This window comes from Anopheles stephensi, unplaced genomic scaffold (assembly GCF_013141755.1).
Source record: "Anopheles stephensi strain Indian unplaced genomic scaffold, UCI_ANSTEP_V1.0 ucontig182, whole genome shotgun sequence".
In the NCBI taxonomy this organism is placed as follows: domain Eukaryota; kingdom Metazoa; phylum Arthropoda; class Insecta; order Diptera; family Culicidae; genus Anopheles; species Anopheles stephensi.
The window spans coordinates 57,501-62,500 of record NW_023405105.1 but is presented as its reverse complement, the minus strand read 5'-3'; positions in this window follow the sequence as shown (position 1 = coordinate 62,500).

The window sequence follows — 5,000 nt, the reverse complement described above, 5'->3', positions numbered from 1 at the left end:
GCTGCCGTACGACCTACAGGATAGATCATCGAACCACTTTTCGTGCATATTGTCCGTCGAGGGTATCACCTCGATACCCCCAACAGACCTTTGGACACTTCCTCACTACTCCTTGGAGCAGCAATCAGGGAACCATATAGTAGGAACAGCCGAATATGGAACTCTTTTCGTACTTTGGACACCTCCTATAACTTGTATGGCGACTTCGGGGACCTTCATTTCGTTCTCAGTTGGTACCCCTATTTCGGTCTTTGGACACCTCGTCTTACCCGTATAACTCACTGTAGGTCCACTTATTTGCCTGATATCTCATCGTGAACCCGTTTTTCGTACACCGTACACACCTAGGAACACCACATATGCGTTTCCCTTTCGATCGTGAAGTTTTCAAATTTTTCAATTTTTGGTCCTAGAAATTCATGAACGGTGGGAGACCAAAATTTTTCATAAAAAAAAAATTTTCACCGTTTGACCATAAAAACCTTCTTTTCGTACATACCCCATCATTTCTTCACGTTTTAGGCCATTTCTGAAATTTTCGCTTCGATAGTGTGTCCCCTATAATACAAAATGAACATTTTGCATCTCCCACAAGTGGCCATTTTTTTCCGCCACTGAAGAACACGACCTCGGGAACTCGGACCTAGGACGTGGCCATGTAAGTCATAGGCCACCCCAACTTTTGCAAAATACTGTTTCTTTTCACTTTTCATGATCTAAGGCGCGTTCCGACGGCGTTTTGAACAAATTTATGAGAAAAAAAATTTTGACCCTCGGACCAAAATTTTTTCGTTCGGGGCCCCATGGCCTATGGCCAGTATGGGAACTCGGGATGCCGATATGACAAAATTTGTCAAAAAATCACTAAAAAGTCGCTATGGCCCATTATTTAGAGCTTGTTGAGACCTTTCTAAAACACCTTGGTTGACCCCTGTCCGATACGTAGTTTTCGAGATATTCGAGAAAATGTGATTTTTTGGGACTTAGAAAATTTTTGACCCGTACCCTAAGAAAAAGTGATTTTTTCATAGGACAATTTTTTCTTCGCAAATACTGTTTGGTTTCACTTTTCATTATTAGAAACGCGTTCCGAAGCCATTTTCATCAAAATCTCGTGAAAAAAAAATTTCACCCCCGGACCAAAAGTTGGCCGTTCGGTGCCCTATGGCCTATGGCCAGTATGGGAACCAAGGATGCCGATATGCGAAAAAGTGTCAAAAAATCACTTGAAAGTCGCTATGGCTCATTAAATAGAGCTTGTAAAGACCTTTCTAAAACACCTTGGTTGACCCCTGTCCGATACGTAGTTTTCGAGATATTCGAGAATAAGTGATTTTTTGGGACTTAGAAAATTTTCGACCATGACATATATGAAAAGTGATTTTTTCATAGGACAATTTTTTCTTCGCAAATACTGTTTGGTTTCACTTTTCATTATTAGAAACGCGTTCCGAAGCCATTTTCATCAAAATCTCGTGAAAAAAAAATTTCACCCCCGGACCAAAAGTTGGCCGTTCGGTGCCCTATGGCCTATGGCCAGTATGGGAACCAAGGATGCCGATATGCGAAAAAGTGTCAAAAAATCACTTGAAAGTCGCTATGGCTCATTAAATAGAGCTTGTAAAGACCTTTCTAAAACACCTTGGTTGACCCCTGTCCGATACGTAGTTTTCGAGATATTCGAGAATATGTGATTTTTTGGGACTTAGAAAATTTTTGACCCGTACCCTAAGAAAAAGTGATTTTTTCATAGGACAATTTTTTCTTCGCAAATACTGTTTGGTTTCACTTTTCATTATTAGAAACGCGTTCCGAAGCCATTTTCATCAAAATCTCGTGAAAAAAAAATTTCACCCCCGGACCAAAAGTTGGCCGTTCGGTGCCCTATGGCCTATGGCCAGTATGGGAACCAAGGATGCCGATATGCGAAAAAGTGTCAAAAAATCACTTGAAAGTCGCTATGGCTCATTAAATAGAGCTTGTAAAGACCTTTCTAAAACACCTTGGTTGACCCCTGTCCGATACGTAGTTTTCGAGATATTCGAGAATATGTGATTTTTTGGGACTTAGAAAATTTTTGACCCGTACCCTAAGAAAAAGTGATTTTTTCATAGGACAATTTTTTCTTCGCAAATACTGTTTGGTTTCACTTTTCATTATTAGAAACGCGTTCCGAAGCCATTTTCATCAAAATCTCGTGAAAAAAAAATTTCACCCCCGGACCAAAAGTTGGCCGTTCGGTGCCCTATGGCCTATGGCCAGTATGGGAACCAAGGATGCCGATATGCGAAAAAGTGTCAAAAAATCACTTGAAAGTCGCTATGGCTCATTAAATAGAGCTTGTAAAGACCTTTCTAAAACACCTTGGTTGACCCCTGTCCGATACGTAGTTTTCGAGATATTCGAGAATAAGTGATTTTTTGGGACTTAGAAAATTTTTGACCCGTACCCTAAGAAAAAGTGATTTTTTCATAGGACAATTTTTTCTTCGCAAATACTGTTTGGTTTCACTTTTCATTATTAGAAACGCGTTCCGAAGCCATTTTCATCAAAATCTCGTGAAAAAAAAATTTCACCCCCGGACCAAAAGTTGGCCGTTCGGTGCCCTATGGCCTATGGCCAGTATGGGAACCAAGGATGCCGATATGCGAAAAAGTGTCAAAAAATCACTTGAAAGTCGCTATGGCTCATTAAATAGAGCTTGTAAAGACCTTTCTAAAACACCTTGGTTGACCCCTGTCCGATACGTAGTTTTCGAGATATTCGAGAATAAGTGATTTTTTGGGACTTAGAAAATTTTTGACCCGTACCCTAAGAAAAAGTGATTTTTTCATAGGACAATTTTTTCTTCGCAAATACTGTTTGGTTTCACTTTTCATTATTAGAAACGCGTTCCGAAGCCATTTTCATCAAAATCTCGTGAAAAAAAAATTTCACCCCCGGACCAAAAGTTGGCCGTTCGGTGCCCTATGGCCTATGGCCAGTATGGGAACCAAGGATGCCGATATGCGAAAAAGTGTCAAAAAATCACTTGAAAGTCGCTATGGCTCATTAAATAGAGCTTGTAAAGACCTTTCTAAAACACCTTGGTTGACCCCTGTCCGATACGTAATTTTCGAGATATTCGAGAATAAGTGATTTTTTGGGACTTAGAAAATTTTCGACCATGACATATATGAAAAGTGATTTTTTCATAGGACAATTTTTTCTTCGCAAATACTGTTTGGTTTCACTTTTCATTATTAGAAACGCGTTCCGAAGCCATTTTCATCAAAATCTCGTGAAAAAAAAATTTCACCCCCGGACCAAAAGTTGGCCGTTCGGTGCCCTATGGCCTATGGCCAGTATGGGAACCAAGGATGCCGATATGCGAAAAAGTGTCAAAAAATCACTTGAAAGTCGCTATGGCTCATTAAATAGAGCTTGTAAAGACCTTTCTAAAACACCTTGGTTGACCCCTGTCCGATACGTAGTTTTCGAGATATTCGAGAATAAGTGATTTTTTGGGACTTAGAAAATTTTTGACCCGTACCCTAAGAAAAAGTGATTTTTTCATAGGACAATTTTTTCTTCGCAAATACTGTTTGGTTTCACTTTTCATTATTAGAAACGCGTTCCGAAGCCATTTTCATCAAAATCTCGTGAAAAAAAAATTTCACCCCCGGACCAAAAGTTGGCCGTTCGGTGCCCTATGGCCTATGGCCAGTATGGGAACCAAGGATGCCGATATGCGAAAAAGTGTCAAAAAATCACTTGAAAGTCGCTATGGCTCATTAAATAGAGCTTGTAAAGACCTTTCTAAAACACCTTGGTTGACCCCTGTCCGATACGTAGTTTTCGAGATATTCGAGAATAAGTGATTTTTTGGGACTTAGAAAATTTTCGACCATGACATATATGAAAAGTGATTTTTTCATAGGACAATTTTTTCTTCGCAAATACTGTTTGGTTTCACTTTTCATTATTAGAAACGCGTTCCGAAGCCATTTTCATTAAAATCTCGTGAAAAAAAAATTTCACCCCCGGACCAAAAGTTGGCCGTTCGGTGCCCTATGGCCTATGGCCAGTATGGGAACCAAGGATGCCGATATGCGAAAAAGTGTCAAAAAATCACTTGAAAGTCGCTATGGCTCATTAAATAGAGCTAGTAAAGACCTTTCTAAAACACCTTGGTTGACCCCTGTCCGATAAGTAGTTTTCGAGATATTCGAGAATATGTGATTTTTTGGGACTTAGAAAATTTTCGACCATGACATATATGAAAAGTGAATTTTTCATAGGACCAAAAAGTTTGTCCAAATAGGGTTTTGGTTCACTTTTTATGGTCAGATAAGTGATCCGATGCTATTTTCATGATCATTAGAGGGATTTCACGCTGTGACCAAAAATTTTCATACTTCATACTTGTCCCGGTGCCGTATATGGGAGGACCGGGGGAACATGTCTTCGTAAGTCGTGATGTTCAGTGACGGATTTCTGGGACTTAGAAAAAAAATGTGCTCTCAGGCACATTATATGTTTCATACACACATGATTTTCATTGTTCATACTTGTCCCGGTGCCGTATATGGGAGGACCGGGGGAACATGTCTTCGTAAGTCGTGATGTTCAGTGACGGATTTCTGGGACTTAGAAAAAAAATGTGCTCTCAGGCACATTATATGTTCCATACACACATGATTTTCATTCTTCATACTTGTCCCCGTGCCGTATATGGGAGGACCGGGGGAACATGTCTTCGTAAGTCGTGATGTTCAGTGACGGATTTCTGGGACTTAGAAAAAAAATGTGCTCTCAGGCACATTATATGTTCCATACACACATTATTTTCATTCTTCATACTTGTCCCCGTGCCGTATATGGGAGGACCGGGGGAACATGTCTTCGTAAGTCGTGATGTTCAGTGACGGATTTCTGGGACTTAGAAAAAAAATGTGCTCTCAGGCACATTATATGTTCCATACACACATTATTTTCATTCTTCATACTTGTCCCCGTGC